At 40.7% G+C, this 19,686-nt stretch overlaps 1 protein-coding gene across 8 annotated transcripts in view; it reads right to left on the reverse strand.

The window, feature by feature from the left end:
• MYO6 (myosin VI) overlaps positions 1-18,673 on the reverse strand; it is a 102,462-nt gene extending 83,789 nt beyond the window's left edge. For all 8 annotated transcript variants that reach the window (XM_021553628.2, XM_021553621.2, XM_031504413.2 and 5 more), the window contains exon 1: positions 18,585-18,673. The gene's annotated coding sequence lies outside the window, so the exon portion shown is untranslated. The remainder of the gene's footprint in view (positions 1-18,584) is intronic.
• Positions 18,674-19,686: the final 1,013 nt, after the last annotated feature.

Below are 19,686 nucleotides of genomic sequence, written 5' to 3' on the forward strand. Positions count from 1 at the left end.
CAAGTCTTGCCCATGCAATCTTCATTTAATTCAGCTGCAATGGTTTCAATCTAGATGTCCAAGAACTCTCAATCCAGTGATAATCTGATGGTTAGACATTTTTAAGGGAATAGTGGATCTAAGATCAGACAACAGAGTGAAGCTCTGCTAAATAAAAAGATACTGCAATTATCATGGGCGCTTTTTTCTTTTTTAATTACATGGATATTTAGTTTCAATTTCATTTTCCTCTCTTAACAAATATTCAATAATTGAACATTGTGGTGAGATTAGGATCATATAAAAATAATTTTCACCTCAGGAACAAAATGGTAAATAAAAACACCCATATTATTTTCAACTCTAAGTAGCACACTTCTTTCATTTTGTTGCTTTTTAGTCATTCTTACAATATTTTGAATTAAACTGAACACACTGTAGGGCAAACAAAATATTATGCTTTCAAAATCAAAGACATCTTATTCAAGAAGACTTGAATGGTCAGTTTAAGATATTTCTGGTTTGGATTTTTTTTCTTTTTTACTAATTCTAAAGATTTTAACAGTAACCATTATTTCAAAAAAAGGAGAATTTCAGAAACACAGGACATATTTATTTGCACACTTTTTTTAAGTCATTATTTTTCCTGACATAAATCTGAACAATAAGTTTTAAATTCAAGGGATACACCTCTGTTAGCAAATAACACAATACAATAGGAGTAACTGCATAACAGTGAAACAGCAGCACCGAGGGACCAATGCCCATACTCCACACATCATGAGGGTTTAACTAGTTCTAGTTTGTACCACGTATCTCTAGTCTGGTGCCCCTGACTGCATATGAATTCACAGCTGCAGACTATCAGGTGTTTTTCTAAGGAGCATCTTCCAGGTTGGTTTCATCCAAATAGGATCCAGTTTGGTGCCTGGACTTGCAGTGCCATAAATGCAGACAACCAGGAGGTTCAGTACAATAGTAAACTCCTAAAATGAACTATAACACTAATGGAGACAACAGCTCTACTCATTCTTTAGCCAGCTACTGATGGTTAACAGCATGACAAAAGACTCTTGCTCTAATATAGTGACAAACCAGCTTACACTATTTTTTCCCCTTTTTTATCTGCACTTCAACTTGATCACCTTTTTTTATCTAGGCTTTATTCTTTAATACCAAGTATGAGTGATCACATAATATATAGCTACCAATCACACATCATCACTTAACCAGGAAAAACAGCCTTAAAACAAAGATAGTTGTTTTAAGTAACATAAACTAAGTTTTTCTTCCTTCTTTCCTCCTCAAGGACTGACTATTGCTACTACAACACAAAAATTTTACCTTAGACCTCTAATGTTCAATACTTTAAATTTATGCTTCTTAGAGTTCAAACACCAGCTAAGCACATGTTTCACCCTTTAGAGCTTATATAATTGTAGTGATCTCACTCTCTAAACACAAAGTATGATTAAAATGATCTTTAGTTCCACCTCAGTTGTTCCAAGATGCTTTGGCAGTCCCCATCCTGTGAGCCCCCAGCAGGCAGCTCTCCCCAGCCCACCCAGGGACAATGCACTCCAAGTGCCTGTCAAGCAGCCCTCACCCTGGCTATGGAAGGAAACAGTGAGATTACTGTTGTCTAATCAAACAGGTCTCAAAGCAAAACATCACTTGCATGCTCAGCTGGTAACTCACCACTGGCTCCCCATCAGATGATGCTGTGGACTGGAAATGTGGAAGCAACAGCAACAGGAATGCGAGTAAGTCCTGTTCCTGCATGTTTCGACATAACCCTAGTTCATCAGTCCAAACAAAGGCTTGTTACTCAGCCTACAAATAACTTTAATCAGTGTGTTTTGTATAAAACTGGGGTATAGATCCCTCTCTCTGCTAACTAATCTTACTGCTGCTTGTCAGAAAGGAGAGACTTGAATTAGGGTTTTAAGTCAAAAGCACAGCTAGCATTTGCAATTCCGCAGACCTAACCGTGTATCAAAAATTCTGTTCCTGTTCCAACATCACATTATAAAAAGTAAACTTTTAATTAATTTATGGACAATATATAAAACACAAATCCAAATTGTTTCAAAACCACACTGAACGATACCATTAAAAATATAAAAATACTCTCAAGGGAATGCAAAAGGCTCACACGCAGAAGCTTATAGTTCCCGAATACAAGATTGGTACAATGTTAACTCTTCCCCACAAAACCACAGATACTGCCACCAAAAAAAACCAAGTAAAGCTCTCTCATCCCTCTGCCAGGACAAGAGGTACCCAGGACAAGAGTCACATTTCCTATTTCTTGGTGTCCTTCTTCCCAACACAGGCAATACGAGTCCCAACAACAACAGAAAAATATCTCTGCCAACTTGTATGATCTATACTTCTAATCAGTTCTTTACTGAGAGAGTGGAGAGGTTTTGAAATAGGCTGCCCAGAGAACTTGAGGATGCTCCATCCTGAAAGTGTGGCTTTGAACAACCTGGTCTAGTGAAATATATCCCTGCCCAAGGCTGGGGGTTGGAACTAGATGAGCTTTAAGGTTCCTCCCAACCCAAACCATTCTATGATTCTGTGTTAAAAATAAACAAAGTAAGTCTGCATTAACATTGAGTTATAAGTAGACTCAAGAAGCATACAATCCTTTTGTAGACATAAAAGTTTCCATTTATTAAAAGCAAAATATTTGATACAGTAATACAGGCATATCTAAAATGTTAAGCCTATTTTCACGATTCAGATTTAAAACTCGGACACTCACAAACCCCATTTTTTTTCCATAGCTTAGAAAATTTTGTTCAGCAGGTGTTCTTATCTTCACAACTATTACCTACAACATTAAAAAAAAAAAAAAAAAGAAAAGAAAAGAAAAAAAAAGAAAAGAAAACAAATTAAATAACTCTAAAATACATACAAGCATGGTCTGAATTATTTGGACACAACCTGACTTCAGATATTCAAGGCCAATCTAGAAAATCATTACTTTGATCATCAGACAATAAATACAATTTTTTTAACATTTCATTAAGAAGAATGTACATATAGTATTTACCAAACAACTGTATTTTTTGTTCTTGTGTTTGTGCAACATAAAGGGGAAAAAAGAAAAATGTAACAGAACCTCCATCAGCAAACCTTCTGGAACTTACTACCAAAGTTTCCTTGAGCTGTTTTATGTCAAGGATGGTTCACATTCATTGTGTTTCTCAGCTGTTAAAGTAGGGCACTTTTTGTGGATCACAGAGATATGGCCCATATAAAATTTAGGATTTAAATAACACTCCTCTATAACAGTTAAAAATAACTGCTGGTTTGGCAGCCCCTGAAGAGGAGATTATGAAAATTAATATTGCAAAGACCTCACACATATGAAATTTATGACAGAAATTCAGCAGAATGGTGCTCAGCAGAAATTTCAGGGGGTCCAGAAATCAAAAAGACTAAATGATTTTTTAATGAGCAAAACTGACATCACAGGTTCAAACCATGTCTTAGCTTCATGCCTACATATACCATGCATAGTCAATACACTCAATATCAAAACCATCAAGAAAGGTAATCAAATGGATTTGCCCATATGAGTGAGGAGGACCAGAAAGCATGAAACAGATACTTCCACTCAGTACTTTTATCTATTTGACATTCTTGAATAAATTTCTGATTTTCTCAACACTATTTCCAAGAAACAGGCACAATCCAATTTAATGCAATCTGCTGTACATCATTAGGATTCACCCAGGTGACTCAAAGGAAAACCCAAACTTAATTAGATCATTTCAGATCAGTTGCTATGAAATCCAGGGGTTTTGTTATTTGGTACATTTAAACCTATTATCCAGTTAATCAATTAGAGAAGAGGATAACGTGAATAGTTCTTAAGCATGCTTCAAAGATATTTAAATCTTCTTATATATTTTCTTTTAATTCTAACACCTCCTGTGACCAAAAGCAGCATGTTTAAAGCCTTCCTCCAATTCTAGAACAATCTAAATCAATCATTCCAAAATCCTTCCCACTGAAAATACATTATTACTAATTTCTAACCTCAAAGACACATCCCTTTGTTCTTCCAAGGTTAAGGCAAGACATCTCCTTGCACAACTTTCCTCTAAATGCTCAATACCAGACACACAAAAATTCCATCTGGTTTTAAACAACTCTTTGCCAAGTAAAAAGCCAGTAAGGGTCATGTAATGACAGGTTAAGTACATGTAATATTTACATGGAAAACAAGCTGCAGAATACTTCAATCTATCAGAAGAAGCTGTAATACACAGACTAGAAACAGGAACTATTTTAAACACAATTTTGAAAATGTTTTGAAGAATTACTTTTAACCACTAAGACAGATTTTAAATTAAGACTAGTATTTTTTTCTTTCTAGTTTAATATTCCTCTATCTGATTTACAAGTTGTCACATCTAGTCTAAAAAGCCACTTCTTTGGGTTTTTTTCAGTATACACACAGACACAGCCAAAGGTAAGCACTAATGCCTTCTGACAAAAACACTTGAGAACCAGCCAGATTCCTGGCTGATTTCAGCATTTGTAGATATTTCATAGACTCAGAAATGCCTAGAAAACAGTTCAAAAAGTCACATGCAAAGTCCTCAGGTTAAAAATATTTAATTGACATATTCCTGATTACAAGCAAGGCCCTCACCCTGATGATTACAAAATAGCAAACCACAAAACAGTTTCCGATTTTTTTTCATAGAAAACTAATATATAACTAGTTTTTAAAAGACAAGGAATACAATGCAGAAGAAACTGTACTGCTATTGAAGGAAAGACTGTGAGGTCATGTGAAACTTATCATCAGTGGACCCACAACAAGACAACCTGTTGCTCCCCTTCTCAAGGCTTTACAAAGCACCCTCTTCAGCTTCCTGGACCTGTGATCTACAGTGCAGCAAGCCAAGTTCACTCAAGTATTCTACTGAGAACTCCAGTCTGGAAGTCTTCAGCACTTCCTATATTCCAGCAAATATATTTTTTTTATTTCAGATAGATTTATTTTTTTCCCATATATTTTCTTTCACCCAAAATTTGAGCTCCATGGGAGCTTAAGCTATAGTGATCAGGAATTCAACATAAAAGTTAGATATGATTAATTCAAATTCCTCCTTGCAAATAGAAAATATTTCAAATCTGCTTTCGTGACGGGTATTTCTTCACACGGTTGAATGACCTGGGCGCTATCTTGGATGGGCAGGGGGAAGCTAATAGTAAACTCCTCATAGATTTCCTGTATTTCTTTTCTAGAGTAAAAAGTCCTCCTTGGGGTTGAGTTTTTGGGTTTGAATTATTCATTGGAACTGAAAAACTAGAAGTTTTTTAAATACAGTTGTTTCACATCATCATATGATTAGAGATCTTCTAAGGTCATCTTAGAAAAAATTCAAAACAGTGTAAAAGAAACAATTGTGTAGAACATAAGTACAATGAAGATCCTGGAGAATTATTACAAGTCAGGTGCTTCCTCAGGAACCCAGAAAATTCCAGTTCCTTTGGTACTGAGACAGCAACAATCACATGGGGTTCGGTGTCCTCCCAGTGACCTACATTAAGTCTTGAGGCAAGAACTCAAGAACAACTGAATTCAAAAAGAGTAAAATGTAGTACTGAGCAGCCCAATGATACAACTTTCAACCCACTGAACTAAAGAAAAACCCAAACCAAAACACAATCAACCAACAGACCTATTATACAAAATTCATCAACATATGAATCAGTACCCATCACACCACTTAATGGAGACTCCACCTCTCTTTACAGAGTCTTGTTCCACCCTCTACAATAGCATACCTGACTTCAATTACAGGGAGGTATGTGCTTCCTTTTATTGACTGAAGGACACAAAGTCTGAAGAATTCTCTTATTATTTCTATTAATAAATAAAAACCATAATAAACCCTATTTCTGTTAATAAATAAAGAACAATAAAAACCATTGCATTTTGGTATCAATAATCTGTTCAGAGGATTTTCACAGCTTCCAGAGTTTCTTCTTTAATTGGGTGATCAATGAAAAGAACTTGCTGGCTATTATGGCTTACTCTAAGTTCAAAAAAATGCATACCTCTTGAATAACTCCAATAACTTGGGAACAATAAAGGAAACAAGATTAATCAAATGCCTTCTCAAATGCCTACACGTCCAGTTTCTATGCTGCCTTCATACACAAGGGTGAAACATGCTGGCTAACTTCCCAGTGTTGTGACCTGTGAAAAATACAAATTAAATTTCCTAAAATAAAAATATCACTGCATGTCTGTTAAGAAATAACAAACTTTTTTTAGAAGTGACAAGTTAGCAAAAGTTACTGACATTAAGTACAAGACAGAAACACAGTTATATTTCAAAGGTTATAAGAAAAGCATTTGCTTTTTCAGCTTCCACTCTATAAAACTCTTTCAAGTTTTACTGGATGCTGCAGTTTACCTAATTTCTCCACGCATTCAGCAGCTCATGCTGTGGGATGATCCTCCTTTGATACAGAAGCTTTTAACAGAATTCTGGGAACGTGTCCAGCATAAAAGAAATAACAGCACAGGAAACCCTAATACATCAGGTGTGTCTTCAGAGATGAAGGCTGAGCCACCCAGGAAGTGCTCTATTAACTACAGTAGCTTTCCTGTAAGCTTTTACCACTGAAGGTCTCTTGAACTAGATTTATACTGAAAAGCACTGGGGAGGTATAGGACAGACAACTGATTTTTTTGCCTGACCTGCTCTTCTATTGTAGCAGTGGAATAAAAGGCTTTGATTGTAGTATCATCTTTGATACCTGCCTTCTCCCCTTTCTCTAGGTATTCCTTAGTTTATCTTTCTCCCAGCTTCAAAATGCCTTAAAAAAGGAAAAAATTTCTTTCTAGACATAAACTCTCATTTAGAGTTAAAACTGTATTCTAAAAAACTCCTTACTATATTTTGGACTGCTTTTTGTTTTGGGGAACACAAGATGCCCACAGCTGCCCATTTTGCCAGTGGAGCTGTGCTAATCCTGCCCTGTGCTGAGCCTCTGAGCCCAGCCAGCAAGGCTCTCCCTGGAAGATCAGTCACATCTGCTCAGCCTTCCCTGTCCAGCATGCACCCAGCTCTGCAGCCACTGCTCCCGATCATGCTTTCCCATGTGGCTACTTCTGCCTACACCATCCTGCTCAACACCAGCATTCATAATTTTGGATGTCCCCTTGTCCAGCCCTTCTGCCTCCTCCTCACACATTAAGCTGCACCTAAAATTAGCCTGAAAAGCAGATGTTCATCTCAAAGCAACAGTATTCTCCCCACTTCCGTTTTTTTCAAAACAGGAAGACTGACTGTTACTTTGATCCAGGAATGTAGTGAATCCACATGCATTTTAGGAGGTAAAAGGCATAGGGCTTTCTTTGTGAAGGTGCTCTTGTCATGGTGACGAGGAGCTTTGCTGACCAGAACAAGCTCAGCTCGTTACCATCTGGTGCAAGGACCACTGCAAAAAGTCAAAGGAGTCCCCAGCAGAGCAACAACTCACAATAGCCTGCAACAACACAAAGTATTCCTTCCTGCTCGCTCGGATGGAGAGCCAGCATGTTCTACTGCAGGGCTTCCCAGGAAATGCTGGGCACACATGAGCAAAGCTTGCCATGACAGGAATGTTCCCTGCAGCAAATGTGTCCTCCACATCACTCTCCAAACCTCAGCCTGATGAGCAGGGTTAACTGTAGGTTGACAGCTTTCAAGTAATTACAGCCATTCCCAATCCAGTGCTAACTGGTATGACACTGGTCATTCTCCACTAGGGAAGGCGGAAAACATAGAAGAAGATTTTAATTTTGATTAAACTCTTTTCCCAGTCTTCAAATTCTGCTTCTACCAGATGTTCTGCCCTGCATCTCTCCACTACCCTTTTGACTAGACACCAAGCCTGGCTGATAAGTAAAGTAAAAGCCAGCATCTCTTTCATCCTCAGGAAACCACACTGATGCAGCCAGTTTTACTTGCTCGATTGTACAAACTCCATTTGCAATCTGTCTTGGTATAAGCAGTCGACAAAGAGCATGCGAAGCTGCAAGCTCATCTGTAGGACTGACGCCATGCAAATCCTTCCCATTGCCAGCAAGTTGTGAAACACAAAAGGCAGGATATCCTGGAAGTGGTGTAAAATAAATGAAAAAAAATTAAAAAGGCATGTGTCCTGGGAATAACTTACACAGAGATTCTTTAGGGGCAGAAGCTGATCCTGAAAAAAGAAGTCTGATCCAGAGGGAGACACATTGTGAAGCCGTCAACAAATATCAGCACATGAAGCACCACCAAAGATCCAGATTGCACCACAGTGATCCAGGCAGATGAATGACTGGCAACACACGATGCAACCCAGAAAGCCAATCCAGGTGACATGCTAACAACATCCACTGGAGCATTCATTATGTTCTACACTCTGCTGAACTCCAAATGAATGCTATCACATGCATCTGGGTCAAAATTTGACTGCCATTACATTCAACAGTGGAAAGAGGTGATATCAGCTATCACTGAACCAAGGTCTGCATCCCATTACTTGCTATAACCTGCAGTGCCCAAGCTCCACACCATGCCATTCCTGTCCCAGCTGAGTGCAAGTCCTTGGAAGACAGCCTGGTACCTAAAAAAGGGGAAATTCTCCTCAGCTAAAGGAAGACTTTTAAAAACCCTTCATTCTCCTCCAGTATTTTCTTCTGGTTAGTATTGAAACAGATGCAAAGACTTTGACAAGAGAGAAGGAACAATAGTTTTCCTTCACTTCCCTACGTATTAGTACAATCTTTTAGCTCATGTTAGAAATACAGCATAGTCCGAACACTTGCAGGAGGATAATTGAGGGAAGTGATTTATCAGAAAAAAGGAAATAAAACATCCTTGCTTTTCAACCGTAGTAACTTGAAGTCTGCTAAAAGACAATCTTCAAAAATAAACAGCACCCTCACCAATCAGCAAACATTGTTCAAATGCTTGCTAATAATACTAGGCTAATTTTTCACAACATAAAATTGTTTTTTCTTAAAATATAGCTATTATTTTACATTCAACTCAGTTCTCCTCTGTCTTTACATGTGTGCAAGTTACCCAGCTTTTCCTTACAAAATAAAATTAAACACGTGGGAAGAAAGTCCACACACAGATGTGCCTTCCTCATTGTCAGACTGGAGATTACAGTTTTGTGGATTTGCCTGCCCATAAAACGTTCCTCAAAAAATTAGGCCATGAATTTAAAATTAAGCAGCTGATCAAACTGAACAAAACAAAGCTACAGCAGCCTCATGCACAGCTGCATCTTGCACATTCAAATTTATCCCTTAAGTATGTACAGTGGAAGAAGTAACAGCTCCTTTTGAGAAGGCTCCTGTCTCACCTGGACTCCCCAAAAGCTACTTGGACATTTCCAACAAGATGACCAATGGAAACAAGAAGCTGCTAGAAGGAACATGCTGAGTCCTAGAAAAACATAAGCCAATTAGCTTTCATTAATTACCACTAACCACACCTTTGCATACCTTCAGATCTCACTCCAAAATCTTTACCTGTCTTGGGGTGAAATACTTAGCCCAAATTGCAAGGTCTCGTGGTCTTACACCCACAGGAGGCACACCCAGGGTCAGTGCCTGGACATGTACAGGGATCAGGCAGCATCTTACGTTTGATGAGGAAAACATGGCTTCGAAGTCCTGCCCAGGCAAGGTAGGAAGGGTAGCCCCCAATGCTAACCTCTTTTGCACAAAAGCAGCTGGGACAGATGAGTAATGTGATGATTGACTCTCACAATTAACAGACAAATACCATGTATAGGTTAAGAAAAGTTTTATAGATTTATAGTTATGTTTTACCCTCTGTGTTGTTATCAAGGGACAGCCAGGGCTGGGATATTTGGGAGGGTCAGCTTGTCACTATGGTGACATCTGACATCCAATCAGGATTTGAGAAAGTAAGCACCACCACAGGACAGTGAAGAAAGAGTCCACGGACAGAATTTTGGGAGGGGCTAAAGGGTTAAAAGTTGAAACCTCCATTGTGTGGGTGCATACATGGTGGGGAAAATGCTTTACTCCCTGGCACTGTAATATTTTCTCTATTCATTCTTCTGTTGTATTTTTGGTAAGGTTTAACAAAACTTTCTACATTTATGAAAAATGAGTAACTATTTCTTACACAGGCAAAACAGCATTTTTCTTCTACTACAATCTTCAAGTGTTACATCTTGCTGAAGTCCCTTTGGTCCTCTCAGCTCCTCAGACCCACCTAAGCATCACCCTTCAGCCTTCATGTGTTTCTTTAGAAGGTGCTTACCTCAAAATACTCTTCCTCTTCCTGGTAGTTTCCCATTCCCCTGCTTCCACCTCCTCCCTTGGGCTAAAGCAGCAGTCACTCAGCAAACACGCCAGTGATATGAAGTGCCTTTTGTCTGCCCTCTTTTCTCCCAAAGGGATTTGTAAAGAGACCAGGATTAATACTGAAAACAACTCATCTCAAACAGCTGCTTTGGGTTTTTTAAACCATATAAATTTCCACTTCTATCCTATGTACTCAAGCAGTCAGTACTTATTATTCACTCAAAATCCAAATTAAGCAAAAACAAAAAACAAACAATCAGGAAATAATATAAATGCATTTTTTTAAGGCATAAAAAAACCCCCAAACTCTTTCTAAAGAGATCAGTAACTGATCCCAGACTGTAACAGAAGCTGCAAAGGCAACTTAAAAAAAAAAAAAATCTATGAACCAACTTTATATATTATAACCCTTGCTAGGCTGACTACTACATGAACTCTGTGCCACAGAACTCTGTGGCAACAGAAACAAAGAAGCTAAACTCCAACGGCTGCTAAAATAAACTATTTTTAGTTTGAAATTAAAAGAAATCTGATGTAATATTTCACAAAAATACATACATGTATGCAAAACTGGAAAAAGATGCAAGGAATTAAACTGAAAGAGAATAATCTGTAAGAGTATATGGTCAACACATTATTTGTGTTTGTCATTGCTGCTTTGGTGTTGAATATATACAATTTAGCACATAACCAGAAATACCCATAGCATCAGATGTCGTATTATCAAAAGACTGCATGTTCATTGATAATAGGAAAGGTTCCTTCAGCCACAAGAAAAGCAGCTACTTAGACCACTGAACTGTAAAAAAACATGTTCTGTGGGTGTTGACATTTTGAGCAAGACATGACTTGTACAGCATGATAAAAGGCTAAGAAACTTCATGGCTAAGATTCCTCTCCCAGGGTTAATAAGAAACAATCTTTTTTCCTTTGAACGGATGTAGAACTTTACAGCAAAACACAAAACAAGATCTAAAATTTGTTGCTGATTACTATCAGAATATGACACACAAAGTATTTCAAAAAACATCCCTCACCTAAACAAAGTTTAAAATTTGTTCTAACATAAATGATCTAAAAAAATACTAAGGTGTAAGATTTTTTTCAAAAGCCCATAGTGCATGTCCATACACCCAAAGAGAAAAAAATTTAAGAGGATATTCATGCAGTGAACCAAACACTATCTCAAGGTCCAAATAATCCAAGATTAAGTGTCTGACCATAATACTTTCAGGTGTTTGAGAAGATGAAAGAGTATTGTAATGGGATGACAACCGAAGACAGAGATCATCCCACTGTCTGCAAAACCACGCATACAGAAGAAACAGGAGAGCTTTGTTCCCAAAAACTCCAATTCAGCACAACTATGACAGCCCACCTCTCTTCTGTTTCCCAAGAACTTTGAAATTTGAAGCAATGCTCTTAACCACAGCCAAAAGAACATCAGCTACTAAAATCTGTAAAATCCATTAGATGCTTTATTTTGGGAAAAAAAAAATCGAAACAGGAGGATTGACAGGCAGTACACTCATTGAAAAGCAAGCCAGTAAGTATAAGAGAAGGAGAAAGAGCATCATCCCTGGCATGTCCACATAAGTAACACAGCAGAGAGATAGAATTCACTGCAGAACACCATTTGTGTACACAAGCACCTGCCATAAAGGCTGCCTGCATGAACACTGCCAAGGCTTTAAAGCAATCAGCAAACACTGAAAACATAACTCAGTAGGAGCCTAGAAAATGAGACAAAAATTTATATCATCAGTTTATCTATCTTTGTAAAGGATTCCAGGTAACAAAAAAAAAAAAAAAAAAAAAAAAGAAAGAAAAAGAAAAAATCAACAAAGAAACTCACCCCTAAAACCACAAAATAGACTCTTTCTCAGCCCCAAAACCACCACATGTACTAAACCCAAGTGTTTTTATCTTTACACAGTAATAGAAGTCCATATTATCCTAGGGCCCTCTGAAGTCCATGACTCTGCCTGGGTGCCCTGCCCACAGCAGGGGGTTGGAACTAGATCATCTTTAGGGTTTTTTCTGACCCAGACCCTTCTGTAATTCTATGATTCTATTAAATTTCCCGACATATACTCTTTATGTCTCTATTTTTCTCTGCAAAGGGCTCTGGAGGCATTTCTCTAACTTTTGGTAAAGGCAATGAAGGTTACACAGGTCTATGAGACTGCAAAGTAAGTGCAGAAGAGAAAGGTGATGGGATTTGTTGCTTTCTGCAGAGCCAGCCATTTGCACTGGGGTGTGAAGGAGCCCCATGAACATCCACACTGCTGGGAAGGACAAGAAGATGCAGCCACTAAGATTTTCTCCTTTCAGGGTCCACTAGTCAATTACCTCAGCCCACCTGCTTACAAAGCTATGACCCAACAGAATTCTTAAAATTGAAGTAATCAAAAATATTTGCCAGGTTCTTTATTCCTGAATGCTCTGCTCCCTGTCCTGGAAACTTTGCAGGACATAAGCAAGGCAAACATCACAAAAGCTCACTGCACACAGCTAAACCTTGAATTGGATGAGCAGCTACAGAGCATCCTCCCCCAAAACTCTCCAATGCCTCCCCTCAAACAAGCAGAGTGCCACGATGAGCAGGTTTGGTGCACACAGCTCACCCCAACAAGGCAAAAGGAGACACAGCAAAACTGACTATCTTTAGCACCGAGGACTTGGTGAAAGCGTTTTATTGCTATCAATTCCCCCACTACAGAGCAGCTGTGATGGACTGCACGTAAAGAAATCAGGAAAGAGCAAAGCACAGATGTGAACTTGGAAGGGTTGCCATCAACCCACCATAGGCATGATCTCCTGCACAGAGCACACCTAAGGACTGGAGACGGACATGCCATTCTCACAGAGACCGCTTCTTCCTAAACATGGCTACTACAGGTGATAACTGGCTACTATAAGGTGATAACCTTATAGCTGGGCTCCTTTGGATCTGTAACACTGAGAATGCACCTGACGTGATCAAATCCTTGCTGAGTGCATGGCAACAAAGACAATAGAGCAGATAAGACGGATGGAGCTCTGGACTATGCAAATCTGAGTTTGCTCACAATGCAAAAAGCAACAATATTTCTGTGGCTTCAGCTCAGGCCTGAAGGATTCATAGAAACATTTAGATATAATTCAGAAGGTTCCTGATATCTTTGTGAAATACAGCCAGAGATCTTGCTAATATTGAAGATATTTTTGTGAACAACTGGCTTTGTAAATTCTCTACTTCTCTTTTTTTCCCTTCACGAATTTGAAATCTGCCCGCTAAGTCTTTTTAATTACAAGGAAAACAAATTTGCTCATGAAACAATTTTCCACTATGTAAATAATACCCTTAATTTGTCTGTTTAACTACCTTTGCAAAATTAATTCTGCAAGTTCTCTTAAGATATATTGCTTAAAAAAGAAAAAAAAATATTTTATGATAAATAAGGCCTTCTGCTGAGCATTTACAAAACCAGGGTTCATTCAGACTTTCAGCTCAAGACTGAGAATTTCTCTTTAATTTCTCTGAGAGTAGATCAAGTCCTAAAAGATGCACATACAAATGTGGCCACCCCAGATCTGGTAGTGCTCATGGCACCTCCATTGGGCACTGCCAGGACCAGATTCCAGTTTGGAAACTGGCCACATTCTGCACAGCAGCAGTGCTGCAAGCTGTGCATACAAAAAGTGAAGTTTCATTCCAGATGCCTCATCCATCTCTCATTCCCTGGAGCAAGCAGAAACTGCCCTTCATCCACACACTTGCAGAGGAAGAAGAAGCATTCACCCTACGAGGAAGGTCCCTTGGCTTGAAAGAAATGCTTCAGTGGCACAATGCCTGGGTATGACTTGCAGCGCAGCCACAGCAGCCAGACACCAACCCACACTTAATCAAGCGTTCATGCATGCCCTGCTGCTGACAGTAGCTGCAGTTTAGCTCGCAGAGCTAAATGCCTACGGGAGCAGTAGCCAGCACTGTATCTGCAGGTTAAATGTCATCTGGCTGCAACTCTCTTTTCAGCAGGAAGAAGTTAGCATGCGTAGGTGCACCAAGGAGTCCAAAATCACTTTTTCAAGGCCAGGCTATGCTGTCCAGAGATGGCAACGGGCATTGCCTTGGAGCTGCAGCACCATGACACAGCGGCAGGACCAAACAGACCCAGCCCTCCTCAGCCTCATAACCCTCTGCTCTGTTTCTGCACACAGTTCAACAAGAACTTGCTTTGGCTAAATCAGTTTTTTTGAATAGGTTTTTCTAAGATGGGCACCTATCAAAAGACAGCTTTAGCATGCTTTTCTTGATAAAATACATATATTACGTTTATATGGTCATTACTTACAGCAATCAGTCCACCAGAGATTAAAGTGCCCACAGATTTATCTGTCCTTTTCTTAACATCAGAGCCTCAGTAAAAACCATGAAGGCTGCTGATGCTTCTAATTCAGCTTTGCAAAACTGCTGGGTTTTTTTGGTTTTTCAGTGGAGAGGGGAAGATTTATCTACAGCCATCAGTTAAAAAACTACAAGCTTCTGTTCTTTATATCGATACAGTATCTATCAGTGCCCAGAAACACAAGTCTCTGTCACTAGTGTTTACTACAGACCTACAACAGTCAGTCATTCCAAAAAAATAACAAAGTAGAAACTTAAATAGATAGCAAGCTATGTTAAAATGTTGCCATTTTAAAATGCCTTCTCATACTTTAAAAAGTGGATACAAAATGAGACATATATGATATTGGCAAGTTTTTTTTTTTTTAATTAGGTTTTTAGAAAGTCATTTTTAAAAGTGTTGCAGACCCAAGGATGTTGTAAAACACTAGGACAACTAGGACAAAAGTTAAGAAGCCACATGCAGTATACTCTAGAGTAGATAATGAATACCTTAAGTTTTATCCCTCTGATTTTCCTGGTTTAAATCACAGTATGGTGTACACCTACATTTCCTACAGTATTACAGGCTATGCTCCTAAACCACAACATTTTGCTGTCAAATGCAGTAGTTTGCCTCAACACTAATTATTTTAAAACCAAATGCCTTAAACTGTAACATGAGATGACCAGCAACTGAAAGATTATAGGACTTATCAGAGAAACTGTTCATCTTTTGAGGACTGAAATTGCTTTTTTTCCACATAAGCTCAAGCCCAAATATAGACAGCACCTGAAGAAATCATCAAGCTCAAGCCCCTGCATGAGAACAAGTAAAACAGTTTTGAGGGGTGTTTTTAATTTATCCTTAACACAAATCCTATTTGACTTTCAAAAACTTTTGCAGAAATGAGATTGCACAACCTTAGTTTCTTTCAGTTTTCCCTAAGGCATAACAGATTTTAAGAACTTTATCAAGTCTTTGGTATAAATTAGTTTCATCTTTTTTCAGTACAGTCACTGATAGAAGAACACAAACCACTTCTCACTAAATTTAATGCCCTAGCATCTTCCTGTCCCCTCATCTAATTTCTTTCTGCTGGAAATGAGCTTGCGTAGCTTTGTGGAACATACTTTCCAAGCATATATATTCCTTAACAGCCTGTGGCCAAAACTGGACACATTATTCTGTTAACTTAAGCTGCACTAGTAGAAAAAGCTAAATGCTGGACTTCAATAGTACTGCATCCCTGTGCTTCTTGTGATCCCACGTAACCCTCAGATCTGCTCCCATGGCACTGCTGCCAAGTCGACTTTACCCATCTGCATTATGGGATCTTCTTCCTGAAAATAGTATCTTGTACTCAAATACTGCCTTCAAACTTATCAGAAACCTCTTGTTCTCCAAAGCAGAGCATCAAAAACACAGTCTGAAAGCACTACTCAGTCTCCTTCATATTTTGTGCTAATTCTTTTGATCAAAGATATCCATGTCAACAAGTACAAAGGTGCCAGAACTGCCCCCAGCACCATTTAAACTGATGTTTGATGGTGACTCATAGTCATTTCCTGAGAGTTATCACTCAGAGTTGTTATCTCTCGACCTCGTCCCTTTGGTTCAGCTGTTCTCAAAAACTCACTTCAGTTGAACAATTTTCCTAAGAGCAGTCCTACTGGGTCAGACAGCAGATCTGTTGTCTGCACTATGTTAATGCCTGAAATTAATATATAAATTTGATAAATAATTGAAAGTACTTTCCCAACCTATTATCCCAGCTCTGTGCTCAGCTTGGTGACACCCTGAGCTACTTCAGGTACTCCACACAAGTTAGCCTTAGTGGGTTTTTCTTCCATTAATTTGTCCGGCTGCTTTTAAAGTCCCTGTAAACTTTCAATATCCACATGCTTCAGAAAGGATTTCCAAAGCTTAACTAACCACACATTGGGTCAAAACCAAAAACACACCACTTTTGTTCATTTTGAACCTGCCAGCTTAATCATATGCTTTCACATTTTGTTCTGATAAAAAGTTAGTCCATACTCAACTTTGCCACATCACTCATAAGACTGTCAAAATTTCTAATACCTGAAATCTTTCCTCAGACCAGTGTTATCAAATACCACAAAAATGCAAAGGTTAGATTGGGTCACAAAGCCACTTCCACCCTGGTGGACCAGGCACAAGGAAGCACTATTTCACCTTCCTTATGAGAACATTATTGTTAATGGGTCAAAATACTGACCTATTATCAAAACAAAAGCACATGGCAATGCCGGAGGCTGAAAGACACAGTACTTAGTGCAGATTATAGAGGAATCTGACTAGAAATAATGGGGGTGGGGAAATTAGTTCAACTTAGAATTTCTGCCAATACTGACATGGTTTTCATTCAGAAAGCTATTCAGCCTCGCAGGAAAGTTTACTGCCTTTATATTTGCATTGCTGGCTTTATAGTTGTATAGTCAAAGGCATAACTGTGCCTTCACTAAATAGTTTATTAACTGAGACACATTAAAAACCCATCCACTAAAAATACAGTCAAGCAAAATCTTAATTTCTATGTTATTAAAAGCAACAACACAAAAGTTTGGGACTTGTGCTCTGATAATTCTGATAGTTACTCTCCCATCTTAACAACACTGAGATCTTTCTTTTGCAATTATTTTATAAACCATACATTTAAGAGTTAACTTGTGTGTTAGCAGTTTTATTATATTTAAACAAATACTGCAAGACATTTGCCTATACTTTTAAATTTTCATAATTAACATTTAAAAAATTAAAATATTTCTATTTTTATTAGGCGCTTTTTTTTTTTTCCGCTAAAAAATAAAGTTAAAAAAACGCAGATGACATTTAACTCGCGAGTTCATCTCCACCCTGTTAATTTGTCACACTTGTAAAAGAAGGAAGACTCAGTCCCGCAGCCAACCTTTGTACTCGGATGGCTGTGAACCCAGTCCATAGGCCGCCCCGCAGCCCGGCGATGCCAACTGAACTGTGAGGAATTAGGTCGCCTCAAAGGTCTGTTCCCTCCGGGAGCACCACAGGGCACAAGTCCCGACGTACTACTTCTCTGCACCTTTGTAAAAACAGGGCTGGCAGTCAGCAGTATTCGCTGAAACAACAGATGACAACCATCCTTTTACAGAAGCAGCCAGCTATTAGTTCAGCTACCTCCATCCTACAGGCCTTGGTGGCATTTACTAGTTCAAAACTAGTAAATTGGAGCCAAGTATCGGGCAAGCACCAACAGTACATTTGCTGCACTGCAGGTCGTATTCTAGACCATTAAGGAGACCGTTTCAAGCTTTCCTATTCAGAAACGGATGCAAGACAGAGGAACGGGGTATTGGATTTTAGTTGTACATCACGGTGACACACGCTGCTCTCCAAACCGCAGCCTGCAAAAAGTACTTCAAGCAGAAATACTCCAGAAGACGTTTTTCCACTGAAAAGACGTTTTTCCACTGAACTACCAGTCGTACTGTGTCTGGTCAGTAAAGGCTATAAAAATTTTATTTTCACTTACAAGGACGATCCCACCAGCACAGAAGTGTTTCTGAAGCAAGGAGGGGAGCCCAGCAGGGATGGAATTTCACAGAGGATGATACTAAAAAAACCCAAACAAACCCACAAAGGAAAGAATTTCCATGACAGCTAATTTAAGGAAGTAACGCGCACTCCGGAGGGATTCTGAGCTGCGGTTCCACAGGTCGGTCCCGAGGTGCGCTGGCCGGAGCGCTCCCCGCCGAGGGCCCGGCCCGCACCTGCCCGGGCGAGAGGGGCGGCGGGGGCAGCCGCGGCGGGCCGGGGGCCGGCGCCTCCCGCCGCGGGTAGGAGGGGCGGCGGAGGCGGAGAGGCCGCGTCCTTACCTGCTGCTGGAGGTGCTGCTGCTGCGCTCGGCGCCCCGCTCGCTGCCGACCCTGCCGCCGCCGCCGCCGCGCCGCTCTGCGCCGCCCCCGCCGCCCGGCACGGCCCGGCCCGGCCCGGCACGTCACCGCCACAGGGCCGGCCGGGGGCGGGGGCAGCGCCGGCGGGGCGGCGGCTCGGAGGCCGGCCCGGCCTTCTCTCCGCTCGGGCTGCCCGGCGGGAGCCCCGGCCCCGCGCCGAGCCCGCAGCCCGCGCCCTCCGCGCACGGTGGTGCTGAGGGGCTGGCCACGGCTACTTTGTGAGCTGGGCCTCTTCCATTATTTTTTACCGACGCGGTTGCATAAGGGGTCATTCCTGACCGTCGCCCCATCAAGAAAGGTGCCGAGCAGGTGGCGGCTCTCCTGCTGCACAAAGCTTGGAAGTCAGACTGTGTCAGCCCGGTCCCTCTCCCAGGCTCGCCCCGGCCCCGTGCCGTCCCTGCCGTGTCCCCAGGGTCCCGCCTGGGCGGAGGTTCCAGGGCTGGGAGCAGCGATGGTGGCACCGCTGCTGCGTGGCAGAACAGCGTGGCCTGCCAGCCCCGTGCCCCCTGCACTCCTGCAGGGCAGCCGGGGCAGCCTCGGCTCCGCGGGATTGCCCCGGCGTGTGCCTCACCCAGCCATCCATCCCTGCGGCTGCTGCGGCTCGGGGACAGCGGCCCGGCATTGCATCGTTGCATCATGCTCGGCCGGGGCGTCACACCGCTGGGGCTACCCACAGCCACCCCTCCCGAGCCGCAGCTCTGCGTCACCTCCCTGTCCCTTGGCTTTACCGCGATTCATTCCTGGCGTCGCCAGCTGGTTTGTCAGCTTTCCCGTAGCACCGTGCTTCTCTCGCCACAATGGTTCATGAGCAGCACAATGACCCCGACTGTACGTGCAAAGCCTCCTCGCTCTCCACCCGATGGTTCGTTCATACGTCTTTTGCTGACAAAGTGAAACAAACCAGTTAATACTTCAAAATCTTGTGTTTTCGTTGATTTTGCAGCCCCAGCTACCTTTCTTTAAGCAAGGTGTGTTTCACTGCATCCTTTTTGAGTGTTTGGACAACACCAGGGACGTTGTGGGT

The sequence above is a fragment of the Lonchura striata genome, chromosome 3 (genome assembly GCF_046129695.1).
Source record: "Lonchura striata isolate bLonStr1 chromosome 3, bLonStr1.mat, whole genome shotgun sequence".
Lineage (NCBI taxonomy): Eukaryota > Metazoa > Chordata > Aves > Passeriformes > Estrildidae > Lonchura > Lonchura striata.